General features: G+C 37.6%; 1 long non-coding RNA gene across 1 annotated transcript in view; it reads right to left on the bottom strand.

Moving 5' to 3' along the window:
- The window catches only part of LOC135106981 (uncharacterized), a 27,838-nt gene extending 19,010 nt beyond the window's left edge, over positions 1–8,828 (bottom strand). The window contains exon 1 of the long non-coding RNA XR_010271529.1: positions 8,079–8,828. This is a non-coding gene — a long non-coding RNA (uncharacterized LOC135106981). The remainder of the gene's footprint in view (positions 1–8,078) is intronic.
- Positions 8,829–14,642: the final 5,814 nt, after the last annotated feature.

Genomic DNA, 14,642 nt, shown 5'->3' with positions numbered 1-14,642 from the left:
CGGAAGAGGAATGGAAGGAGGGAAGGAGGGAAGAAGGAAGGATGTTGCAGCCTCGGTCACATCCCGCCCCTCCTCCTTCGGCCCCAGTTCCACGCCCAGCAATCCCCCTTCACGCTTTCCCTCCCTCCTCCCTCATCCTCCCTGCCTCCTTCCCTCCCGTTGCAGAATCAATAGACACCCAACACGAGTCCAAGCTTTCTCAAGGCCAGCCACTACACTGCCTCGACAATAACTACTGCTGCTACTTCTGCTGCTGCTGCTACTACTACTACTACTACTACTGCTACTACTAATATTACTTCTACTACTACTACTATTACTGCTATCACTAAACTATATATTAGCAGCATAGACAGTACCCATTTTACTACAAATCCTAGCACTAGTTACCATTATAAATAGTACTATCATTATTAAACTACGTATTATGTTAGCATTACCACCAACACCACCACCATTACCGTAATTAATACTGTTAATATTACAGCCACTACTACCACTATCACCACCACCACTACTACTATTACCACCCTCCACACCCCCATGCAGACGCCAAACACAAGAAAGGACTGAAAAATCTATATTAATCCAGAAGATATTGCATCGGAAACTCTCTCTCTCTCTCTCTCTCTCTCTCTCTCTCTCTCTCTCTCTCTCTCTCTCTCTCTCTCTCTCTCTCTCTCTCTCTCTCTCTCTCTCGTATACAGCAGCGCATCATATTATAACATTTAAACAAATAAAAGACTTAGTCACGAGTAGCAATGCCTTTAATATAGTAAGGAGAGGCAGAAGGAAATGGCACACTGGAATAAACCTGTGTCGTGTAATATTTACGGTACATCGCGCCTTGAGCTGAGGTGAGATGGGAGGTAGGAGGTGGGAAGAGAAGGAGAGCGGTGTGAGCTACTACTACTACTACTACTACTACTACTACTACTACTACTACTACTACTACTAAGTAATCAGCTTGCCTCAACTCACTGTTAGGGATGTGGGAAATGATTTTGTGATTTGAAGGTGTGAGTGTATGTACTGCTTGAATGTGGTGCTTGTGGTAGACTGGGAGTAGATAGATTGGTATACAGATAAACACACATGCATACACACATATATACATACATATAGACAGACAGACACACAGACAGACAGACAGGCAGACAGACAAACACAGACAGTAAGAAGTAAGGAAATGATTGAGAATGTTTCATCTCTTCCACAATTTATAGTTTACAGTACGTTTTCGAGAGAGAGAGAGAGAGAGAGAGAGAGAGAGAGAGAGAGAGAGAGAGAGAGAGAGAGAGAGAGAGTAATTATAATGTATCTGAACAATGTGTACGCACAGCAAACCGACTTATGCTTTTCATCACTGTTATCATATTTTTCATCCCAACTAAACTACATCTGGTCTCAGTTTGCTAGTAATTAGTCGTGTGGTATCAAAACATTATAGTATGTAATTTACAAACACACACACACACACACACACACACACACACACACACACACATACACAACAAACATGTGGTGATGTAGTAGTAGAAGTAGTAGTAATAATAGTAGTAGTTGTAGAAGTAGTATCATCATTATCTCTACATGAATACCTTAACACTATCACTTATAACTTATCAACACATCTCAAGTCTTACTAACGAGTGGTTAAAACACACGAGTCTATTCGCACATCAAGAACGTCATTACAGTTGGAAAGAATTGCAGTGAAGTCAAACGTACACGAACTCTTACAGGATCTTGCCTAAATATACACACAAAAACATCAAACTCCTCTGTCTATTTCTCAGCAGATCAGAGGGCTTAGAATCGAAAGAAAGCTGTGCAGAGAGAGTAAAGCAGTTAAATGGACTATAGAGTAAGATTAGATGTATATTTTGACAGCAAACATGCATTCACGTGGAGGAGGAGGAGGAGGAGGAGGAGCAGGAGCAGGAGCTTAAGTGTGTTTGTGTCCCAGAAGAGCTGCTCAGGTCAGTTGTGTGTGTGTGTGTGTGTGTGTGTGTGTGTGTGTGTGTGTGTTTGTGTGTGTGTGTGTGTGTGTCCAGTTTCATCCATTAGCACACACACACACACATACACACACACACACACACACACACACACACACACACACACACACACACACACACACACACACACACACACACAAGCTTTCATCAGAGGGACAGAGTGGTATTACGAGGTGCTACTACTACTACTACTACTACTACTACTACTACTACTACTACTACTACTATGTGATTCTGTTATGTTTAATATTTGACACAGTTCCCTCCTACAATATAGGTGTACGTATTCACAGGAACATGAAACAAGGCTCGCTGTCTGACAGATTGGTTTATGGATTCATTCATTTATTCATTCAAGCTTTAATTTATCCGTCCTGTGATTCATTTACCACCTTCACTTCTTTCAATATTAATACCACCACCACCGCCTCCAATTCCGCGACCACCACTACCAACACCACCACCACCACTACTACTACTACTACTACTACTACTACTACTACTACTACTACTACCACTACTCATAAGGGATTCAGCTCCACCACCCATTTGGCAGGAACGTGGGCGCGAGAGTACCACGTGAATACTTAATACAGTGCAATAACAGTAGACGAGGAGGAGGACGAGGAGGAGGAGGAGAAGAAGAAGAAGAAGAAGAAGAAGAAGAAGAAGAAGAAGAAAATAAAAAAAAACAACAACAAAAGCAGAGAAAAGAAAAGATGAAGAAAAGATGAAAACCATTAAGAAGAAGAAGAAGAAGAAGAAGAAGAAGAAGAAGAAGAAGAAGAAGAAGAAGAAGAAGAAGAAGAAGAAGAAGAAGATGACGGTGATGATGATGATGATGATGATGATGATGATGATGATGATGATGATAATAATAATAATGATAATGATAAAAAAAAATAGCTATAGGATCAAGAAAACATGAGAACATTGATAAACAGGATGAATAATTGCAAGCAGAAAACAGACGCAAAGAAACACATATGGACAAACAGACAGACAGACAGACAGACAGACAGACAGACAGGCAGGCAGAAAAGGCATGGTAAACAAGGCAAGATAAACAGAGGTATTAAAACAAAATAAAACTGCCCATCCATGCCTCTACTAAAACAAACACATACTAAAATTAAACTTACCAAACAAAAACAGAGCAAAATAAAAGTTCTCCTCCAAGATTGAAGATGAGTAAATCATGAAAAGTAGAATATATATCAATCGAAAAAGTGTGTTTTTTAGTGTCTTAATATTTTTTTGGGAGTGAAATATAGTTATTATCTACTACTACTACTACTACTACTACTACTACTACTACTACCGCCACCACTATTTCTACGATCCCCAAACACACCTCTCACATCATCCTCACGAAACCACAATGCCAGCGGGTTCTGAAACTCCACTCTGATGGAGGAGGAATAATCTGTGCCGCCTTTGAAGTGTTTATATTGAGATGTGTGAATGAGGAAGGCAGGAAGGTTGAACACACACACACACACACACACACACACACACACACACACACACACACACACACACACACACACACATTATGTTGATAGCTTGGCAAGTAGACGTATGTACCATTTTTTTTTTATGCATCAATTTTATTTTAACGATAACAACAGCAACAACAACAAAGAAAGAAAAAGAAGATATATATATATATATATATATATATATATATATATATATATATATATATATATATATATATATATATATATATATATATATATATATATATTGATAATAACGCTATACAAAATCCATAAACTAAGTTAATAAAGAATAAACCAGATTAAGCTACCAAAAAATAAGGAGAAAAGAGGGAAAATATCATCCCAACGCGACTATTGCCTTTTCAAGACACAAGAACCTTCAATATATAGAAAAAGATAAATAAGAAAGAAAAAAAGAAAAAACTACATTGTCCCCCACATGTTCATACTTTCAACAAACATCACAACTTTGAATGTAAGGAAAATGGAGAACAAGTCACAAAGAAAAAGTTAAGAAACAAGAAAAAATAAAACCGTAGATAAAAGCAAAAAAAAAAATAAATAAATAACCAAAGGAGAGAAAAGAAAAGAAAACTTGGCTGTCCCTATAAACCCATTCTTTCAACGTGAGCCAGAACTTTGATCTTTAAGAGGAAAAGGAACAGAGAAAATTTTTCAAATTTTAAATAGAAAAAACAAACACGATTGCCCACAAAAAAGGAAGAAAAGTAGAAAAAACAAGCACAACCAACACGTGCAAAAAATACGAAGAAAATAAAGAAAAACAAAGAAAAGAAGAAATACAGTTCCTGCAAGATTATCCTTCCTAGACAAGGAAAAAAAAAGAAAAAAGAAAGATAGAAAGAAGAAGAAGAAGAAGAAGAAGAAGAGGAAGAAAGCTACACAAGACGCAACCACTCCAGCAGTCACCAAAAGCCAAGGACAGACGTTCGTTGATACCAGATAAATATTAAAAGACTACTAAATAACCGATACATAGGCTCGGTATACTCAACAATAGGCCTGCATCTTTTTCTATGGGTAGCAGCCCTTACACTTATTGAGGGATACATAAAATAGCAGTCCAGTACACCATACACTCATAGCAAGGATGGAGAAACCCGCCTTTGTCTCGTGGCAGGGAACTGAAGGTTGCCTCATTGTATTCTGGCAAGCTACCTGTAAACACTGTGTCCTAAACCGTGGATATGTTACGGTTTAGAAATACAGACCACTATTAATCATATGTACAGAGGCTTAACACTTCAGTGAAATGCAGAATGTATCTATTGTTTTGTGTTTTAATCACTCTGGGTTATGCCTCATCAGAGCTTACCCAATAGTACGTAGCTAGTTAGTTTATTGACTATAAAGGTTTACGACATAGAAAAAGTCACTAAAACATTATTGTAGTCTTTAAAATATACATACACTTTATGACCAATGAGAACCAGCCACCAAAACAACCTGAAAACAAATACCAAATTAGAATATCTACGAGTATTAAAGCATTTATTATTTTATCATCTGAAACTTTTAACTGACTTTATTTAGCGGTATTCACCATCGCTGCCTGTATGTATTAGTAGTAGTGATAAGTGTCCTAGAGTGTACTGCATGCACGGTTTCGAACACAGTGTCGTCGAGAAGAGTGCCAGAGTACGATGATGCAACCTTCACTCCCCTTAACAACGACTATACTGCACTGGTGAAGCCAATACATCCTGCAATTTACTATTTTTATTGATCATTTATTTATCTTTTTTACTTTTCTTTTTATTTGTCTATTTATCATTATTATTATTATTATTATTATTATTATTATTATTATTATTATTATTATTTACTTATTTATTTACTTTTTATTTTTATTTACTTGTTTATTTATTTATTTATTTATTTTTTTTTCTACTGTTGCCACTCTCCTCAACCTGCTATCTGCAAGCCGTCCCCCTCCCCTCATACGGCCACACTGCACAGGACATTCTACTCAATCTGACCCTTATTCTCTCCGTCTATCTAACGCAATCTTCATTTGAAAGAGAAATGGCACGTTTAATTACAATACGGTATAGCTTTTACTTTAATGAAAAAAAAAGGGGGAAAAAATAACAGATTGAAACTCGTCCTCCAGCACCTGTACCCACACAATATGATGACGCTGTTGTTTTACTGGAATTGGAAAGGAAATTACATATTCAAAGCACGCAGTAAATACTCCACCTTCGCTTGCAAAGAAGTCAAAGGGCAAAACTCACAGAAACAAATTAGCTGTCACAGTTAATAATAATGGTTAAAATATTTGAAAACTGTACAACGCACTAATGCTTTTTTTTTGTTGTTGTTGTTGTTGTTGTTGTGAGTTCAGAATGTTGCTCGACTTCTAACCACGAACATAGATCCAGTATTTTATAGTACACAAACTGAAGGCACTATAGATATTGACGAAAAAAAAAAAAAATGTAAACTTGCGGCACGATTCAAAACAAGACAAAAATATGAGTACACAGACCAGAGAGAGAAAGTGAGAGCAACAGTTGATGTCCCAAGGTAGCGGAGTTGGTGACACATTGTAAGGATCGTTTAGCATAATCACCTTAACAGCAACATAACACACACTCTATAAGACAAGGGAGCAGAAGACGAATCCTGAGGCACTACGAGTACTAGTATTTTTAAAGGAAAGTTAATCCACCACGACACCACAAGCGTTAGGGGACGATACAATGGCTTGGGTTAATCAAATATTCCTCCTGTGACTTGGGGACATCGCCTGGGTCCCGTTCCTGCATTTTTTATCATAACATAATTAAAAGAGACTGCAGTTTGCTAATAGACCTACACATGGTAGCCTCTGTATAAAGAAAGCATACCAATATCTACTTATCAATCCTATGCATAAATTTATCTACTATCAATGTATCTGTATTTTAAAACTGCTAATTGACAAAGTACTAATAATCTGATTACTAAATCTATGACTCATCTACCACTCTATTTATGAACTAATTTGTTTTTATCTCTTTTAGAATCAAGAAGTCTGAATAATTTTACTTTTTTTTTCTCTAGGGAAGGTACAAATGTTACACTGCAGCATCGTGTCAGCAGGAAAGTACAAGATCAGGTTATCGAGACAAGAAAACAGGTCGCTATGTTCAACAGGAAAGACATGAGAGTGAAACGTCAAAGGTTGATAAAATCAGGAGAAATCGACACATGTTCTCGTCTCTCAAACAGATGCGCCGGAGCTGTGGCATCAAGATAACCGCGTTGCTTGGACGGTGAGGGAACTGTATATAATTCTCAACAATGAGCGACTCTTATACGCGTTTCCATTTATTCCGCAAAAATATTCAGCTTTCTACAAGAGCGGGTGACTTGTGAAAAAAAAAAAAAAGAGGAGGGTACAATACAAAGGTGTACAATTGATAACGGGATTACTGTAGAGACTGAAGCTACGATACTGAAATTCTGAAAGATACGAGAAAATCAAGAGGAGGAACAACCCAGACGAAGGAAAGCAAACATAAGGCATTCCCGTTATAAAGACCATATTCGCAAACAACTTGTCGTCTTAAGGACTACACTGAATTTGCTCAAGTTTTCAATGGTATTTTCATGATTCTAGTAAGACTCCAACGTGGGTTATGTAGCTTCATTATGTAAAACGAACACATAAATCCGTTTAATCATCCCTGTGGCATTCGAAAATAATTTTTATAAGAGAGCAAATCGTTTCAGAATACAGACTCAAAGGCGACACTCTGAACTCACAGATTAACCAAACTAGGCGAGGCAAATACGAGTACAAATATAAGTAACCCCCAAGGCCAACACAACCTAGGTAGTAAAAGCTAACGAGTCTAAGGCGTGTTATCTCGAGACAGAATGAGTACATCCTCACCCAATACATTCCCCACTGGACTGCCACCAACTCCTCAATGCGGTCATGACACGACAAATGGTGAACAAGGTGTGAATTAGAAAAAGAAAATGACAGAAATGGAACTAGTATCATCACTTTAGGATATGAAAGATAAAAAAAAAAAGATAATAAAGAGTAAGAAGTTTACGTATTCCTTCCAGAGACCTTGGGAAGAAAACACGACAGGTGCAACAATATGAGGCAAGTCCACCGAGATGAATGAGGTGTGTATGTGGTGACGCAACACCCCTGAAGTAACCATTTCCTCATTTTTTTTTCTTTATTTATTTTTCTTTATTTTTCTTTCTTTCTTTATTTCTTTCTTTATTTATTTATTTTTTTTTTTTTTTTTTGGTTTTGCTTTAGACTGCATCCTTTGTTTCTTCAATATACTGGTTAACTTACAAGAAAGAGAAAATCATAAATACAGAAAGCAGAACAGCAGAACAAGATAAGTAATAGTAGTAAATACATATAAAAAGATACAATAAGTAGACAATAAAAATAGATTAAACCAAGAGAATCTAAATAATTATGAGGGAAACAAAGAAAAGACAAACAAAACTTAAACAAACCTGGATTACACAAGAGCCAACATGCTAGAAATACAAAAACATCAGCCTTTACCTTTTCTCCCACGTGGTGCTAGTTGTCGTGGCGATGATGAAGTGAGGGCATGGAGGGGCTGCCTGAGGGTGTGGTGCCCTCTATAATCTATTCACTTAAATCCTTGTCTCCAACCCCGGCAAGAAAGGACGAGGATATTGCTGTACCTCTCTCTCACAGTCCCCCAGCCAGGTTCCTTGTTGTGTGCCCCAGAGATATGCTTTTGTACCATGCCTTAGATCACTTCGCATACAAGATTAACGATTGTAACTGATATCACGATGTTCAGTAGTGATTGCAGAACCCAGAAGTCTCCACAAAAAACTCTATAAAACGAAAATTGAAGACATTTTGACGAGTATGTCTGTGAACTTGCTCTAAAATCTTTTATTTATAACACTTTTTATTTGTGACCGCAATTTTTATCAGCACAAGAGAGAGAGAGAGAGAGAGAGAGAGAGAGAGAGAGAGAGAGAGAGAGAGAGAGAGAGAGAGAGAGAGAGAGAGACTAACTGAACCTCTACATTTACATGATATCTAAACGTCTGTCTTGTATGTAAAGTGATCTATGACATTATCATGCAGAAACAGATATCACCGGAGCACGTGACCTATGACCTTGCCCCGAGAGTCAGCGAGAGAAATGTGCAGCCGACTACTGACTGTTTCTTTCTTACCGTGCTAGGAGACAAGGATCCATAGATTGAAGGGGCGCAACAATAGTTTGATGGGGCACTGAGGGGGGGTGCCATACTCCTTGCAGTCCCAGGAAGCAAGCCACTCCTTCCCTCAGGTCCCCTCAGGCACTCACGTTCTGCTGAGGAGGAAAGTAAAATCGAATTTGTAAAGAAAACTATTAAATCTCATACAGCATAGCATGAACTACTACTACTACTACTACTACTAATAATAATAATAATAATAATAGTAATAATAATAATAATAGTAATAATAATAATAATAATCGATGGTTACGTTAAGAAACTTCTGCAATATAAAGTAAAATACAACATGCAACCTTAATCAACATATCTCATTGCAATTTATATATTCGAGAATCATCCCAAAGCTTATCTTAACTATAAAACTTACAATAAGACTAGACCTTATGGAAAAAAAATAAATAAATAAAGGTACCAAAAAAAAAAAAAACAGTAATGAAAACGAGGAACCACAGGAAACAGGGAAATGAAAATGATTGACTGAGTGAATAGAAAACACACATTTCGGCACTGCAACACCCATTAAACCCTTTGACTCCTAAACAATTTTTTGTATAATCACACACAATTTTGTCACTTATTTTCTTTCACCGCGATACGCAACAATTCACAACACTAAATGCAATGGATAGAAACTTTATATGCATCTACGAAAAAGAAGGGAATGAAAAGAGAGTACATTTCGCAATATCTAACCAGCACAGCCCTTGAAGGTGACTGTAGAAGAAGGATACATGTCTCAGAGTGGTTAGTGATTAAGGAAAGATTTGCCGAATAGCAGTAAAAGGAGGTTAAATCTTTCTGCTGCCTAGAAATAACAAAAATAAAAATTGCATTACCTTTTTGTTCTCCGTGCCCGTGCGAACAATACTTCACAATGGTCTGCATGTTAACAAAGGGTGACCATAGTGATAAATGGGTTAAGAGCACACGCAAGGAAGAAAATATGGGAAGGTGCGAGAAACCGGCAAGAGTCACATGTGGGGGACTGGGAAACGGGTCTAGATGCGCTCCACTTACGAGTATAAAAGAACAGAAATCCCCAGTCCCCACGGTTTTGGTGAGAGACATTAACAGCATGTATAATCAATCAGAGAGTGATAATGAATTCTATGGCAGACACTGGAAGGGAGGAAAGAAATCATGCAATCACAAAATCTGGTTCTTGGACACGGGAGAAAGTCAGATTGCCGCGCCCATATACGTGCACCAAACAACTTTACAAGGAATATATTAATAGAGAAAGCAGGATAGGAAGGAAACAGGTGGCTGGTGTTTACAGTTACAGGTAATTCAGATGACAAAGTGAAGCGGGGAAGAAAAGAGACGGCGTTCCAATGTTGCATGAATTAGTGAAGAAAGCTTGCATTGATTAATATAGGGCAGCTTCGAGATCCGCCACTGTAAGAGACTCCATCTGGCAAAAAAAAAAAAAAAAAAGAAAGAAAATGAAAAAAAGAAAAAAGGAACCGCATCAGGCTCAGATTCGGATTCAGCGTCTTAGCTCGCGAATATTTTAACAGTATCTAAGGTAAGTTACTGGAATTTTCGAGGGCATTTTCATAAGAACATAAGAACATTTGAAAATAAGGGAAGCTGCTACAAGGCCTGTATGAAACACACCTGCTTGTTTCCACCCCATCCCTTTACACTCTCCCAACAACCCTCTCCACCTCCACCTCCACCCCTATCCACTGTCTCTTTACATCCCCTCCTACAGCCACATCTCCACACACCCTCCAAGGCACCAAAGATACGAACATTCAGTCAAGCCCAATACTACTACTACTACTACTACTACTACTACTACTACCACCACCGAGTATAATACCAATGTTCATCAGATCATCATAAAGAAATATTCCATGGTGTGTGAAGTTATTGTTTTTAGCAACAGAGTAATGGGGAAAGAAATAGGCGGTTATTATCTTCAGTGGCAGAGTAATATGGTAGCATTAGTAGTATTACCTATTATTTGTCCAGCTCTCTCTCTCTCTCTCTCTCTCTCTCTCTCTCTCTCTCTCTCTCTCTCTCTCTCTCTCTCTCTCTTACAGATCAAATAAGCAAGTACATAAATAAAAGTATCGTTGGTGTCTGATGTCTAATGAACACAAACCATTACGTTGATATTGTTTGTTCTGGGAAAAAAAAAAGTAATGATAAAATAAAAATCAAGAAAATTAAATAATAAATAAATGTTATCTACGCGTTATAAGCAGCACGTCAATCCATTAAGGTAAAAAGTGAATAAATTAATACACTGATATTGCTTACTCTTAAAAAATAAATAAATAAATAAATAAATAAAATAAAAAATAAATATTATCTACGTGTTATATGCAGCACGTCAGTCCATTAAGGGAAAAACAAAACAAAAACAGTATAAAAAAAAACGAAACGTACCTATTTCAACATTTTCATCTCAACACGTGCTCAGTGTGATCCATGATAATTAATTACATCACGTACTGTACTGTTTCACCTTTGATATTTAATAAAAACTCTTAAAAAAACTATATAACGAGAATTGTGCACACACACACACACACACACACACCGTACTTCTCACAAATTTCATATTACTGTTAACACTGCATAATATTTACAATCAGACTAAAAGCAATACAGAATACAATTTACTGCGTCCATCGAGAAACAAAGGAAATTACAACAATGAGAAATTATAAGTGGGAGGAAATTGCTTAGTGTGTTGTTCTCAGTACGAAAGCATCACCTGTTATTACGAGAGAGAGAGAGAGAGAGAGAGAGAGAGAGAGAGAGAGAGAGAGAGAGAGAGAGAGAGAGAGAGAGAGAGAGAGAGAGAGAGAGATGCAAAACTTAACAAAAAACATTGCATCGAGAAGTGAAGAAAGACGCTAAACACACTGGAAATAAACACAACATATCACTCAACTACTGACCAGCACTGCACAAAATGGCACTAAAACATAAACAACAACAACAACAACACATTAACAAGAGCCAGCAAAGAAAGACTAGCAACCTCTCCAGCAGAAACCTAAGACAACAAACCCATATAGGAACAAAACTACACAGTACACACCTTTATTTTTGTTATACTCCCCCTTCCCCATCCTCTTCTCTTCCCCAGGTAGCATCACCATATAAAACTCGGTATAATTCATGGCTGACACTTAATGCATACTGAGAGATAAGGGTTGGGATATGTAATGTATAATACTGCTACCTCTCTCTCTCTCTCTCTCTCTCTCTCTCTCTCTCTCTCCGCTAGGTAATCTAACTTGCACCTCGTTTTCCTTTCACTGTTAGTTGCTGGGTGACTTGGCTATACGCTCTAGACTTCATGAAAGGGCGAAGGAGGCCGGATTCTGTGATAATATTTTTGTGCTGTTACTGCTGTGCTTTGTGTGTGGCTTGCTAGTTTATATAGGTAAGTTTTCTTGTAGAGAGAGAGAGAGAGAGAGAGAGAGAGAGAGAGAGAGAGAGAGAGAGAGAGAGAGAGAGAGAGAGAGAGAGAATTACCTTACTCTTTGATGTGATAAATCAACAAATTACATTCTCATACGTGCACTTGAAGTAATCAAATCACTTTTCAAGATTCTTTTCACTAAGTACTCTGGTTAATTTATAAGACAAGATATCAATTTGACATAAACATAACGAGGCTTTACCGATTATTGCAATGGTCTTCTTGTAACCATAACAAATCTATGCAATCTAAAATCTATGCAATCTAAAAAGTACTTATTGCCCATGCCTGTGAGTATGTGTCACCTACCCTCTAACTATTGTAAAAATATGGTAGGAAGAGAGGGGAACACTTTAAAGTAAAGTAAAGGGAGGATAAATGCATAGGGAAGGAACGAGGGCTTGGAGTGGTATTGGTGATGGCAGCGGTGGTGGTGCAGGGCAAGGCTGTCACTGCCCTCTGCTCACGACCCAACATTAACAGAGTGAGGCGTCTAGAGGCATGTAATTACTGCCGCAAATCCTCGTACATTACCATAGACTTCTCCTTTACTAAGACCAAGGTAATGGCAGGTCGTGAACTAAGGCAGGCAGGCAGCACCATCAGCCAGTCAGCCAGCAACACGCTACCACTGCCAGCTCTCCTGTCATAAATATGAACCCTACCATATGGCAATACCAGAGGTGCCTTGATGACATGGTAATTATCTTGAGTCCTTTCCCGGATTTGTTATTGGTCCATTCTCTTCCATTATTTTTCATATACCTTTAGATACACCTCAAACGTAAATATGTAGTGGGAGAGAAGTAACCCCCTCTCTCCAGCACAGTAAATTTGGGGGACGTAGGAATGCGCTGAATGCATTTTTTCTTTTTTTCTTTGATGGGGGAGAGCAGCAAATAATTCAGTTTTATGATTAAAAACGCCGTATTACGCCTTGCACCGAGCGTGTATACGTAAAATGAGGCAGGCGTCTGGGTGTTTCTCAGCAACCACCGATTGGTTAACAAGGCTTTTAAGTGTCCGGTAATTGTCTAATACTGAGTTTTTAATCATAAAAGTGGTTTATTTGCTGCTTTCTCCAACTGGGAATGGAGAAGTCACACAGCACACAGTATAAAGGCTATACTCTTAGTCCAAATACTTTCAAGTGCTGTCAAATCTGATTCTCCATATGCTACCACAACGCAGATTTATCTCAAGTATCTACCTACACGTTTGATAGTAATAATCAACATTCTCTAGTCAAACAGAATACATTTATAAACAGTCTCCTTTCTTCTACTGCAATAGCTTCTACATGAACGTGAACTCCATTAAATTCCAAAATTAACGAAAAATCAAGGTAAGCAACACTGGCAGCATGGTGGAATCCATGTCACTATATCAACAACAGAAGTAATTGATTAAATACATTCACATATCTAATTGCCTAATTATCGAGAATCAAAACTGCTACATGGATTAAATCGCCATATATCATTACATTTACACAACGCTCATGCCTGTTAGGAACACACACACACACACACACACACTCTCTCTCTCTCGTACAATGGCGTCCCTAATCACCCCTCCCCCACAACCAAGTCATCTTCAGTTTCCAGTTATTTCCACAGCACAACTCAAAGTTATTTACATAGGTCGTAACGTAATGTGTTAAACAAGCACTGGTCATAACATGCCACTGGAGACGGACTTCGTGCACATGTGATTGTTATCTGTGTTGGTCTGGCCCAGTGTCTGTGTTTGCAGCTGCGGTGACTCATCCACTAGTGTTTAAGTACTCAGCAAATATCACGAACTCCTACATTTACTAAAATTAATGATTACAACGTTCTAGTCTCAAGATAACTTACTTTAGCATCTTAGGCCGTGTCAGAATTTGTTAACACTTAAAGAAAAAATAATAATAACAGTCACTGGCGAAAACACACACACACACCCGCACATGATAATAGACGCCGACAAAGGACAATTATCAATTAACACAAGGCATTGAAGGTTCGCGCGTTCATGTCTTAGTGAAATAATTGAGATCATTATATCTTTCGATATTTTATTACAAAAGCATACTATCCCAAATAAAAAAAAAAAAAATTGTAATATTTTTTTTAAACTAAAACTTGTTAGGCTCTTGGCAAGTGTACTCAATTTTTTTTTCTTAATAGCTCGTTCAATCTTTCCATCACAAAACCATATCATTTCAAATTATAAAAAAAAAACTTAATTTTTTATTGAAACTAAAGCTTGCTAGGCTATAAGTAAGTAAACTTGAATTTTATATAATAATCTACGTAAGCTGACTTGACAGGCTGTCGCTGCCAATTGAAAATAAATCCATAAATTATCAGCTAAAAATAAATATAAGTAAAAAAAAAAAAAAATCGTTTCCCTATTATCAAAAAAAAA

This window comes from Scylla paramamosain, chromosome 14, assembly GCF_035594125.1.
Source record: "Scylla paramamosain isolate STU-SP2022 chromosome 14, ASM3559412v1, whole genome shotgun sequence".
In the NCBI taxonomy this organism is placed as follows: Eukaryota; Metazoa; Arthropoda; class Malacostraca; order Decapoda; family Portunidae; genus Scylla; species Scylla paramamosain.
This window is presented reverse-complemented; position numbering and strand designations above follow the sequence as displayed.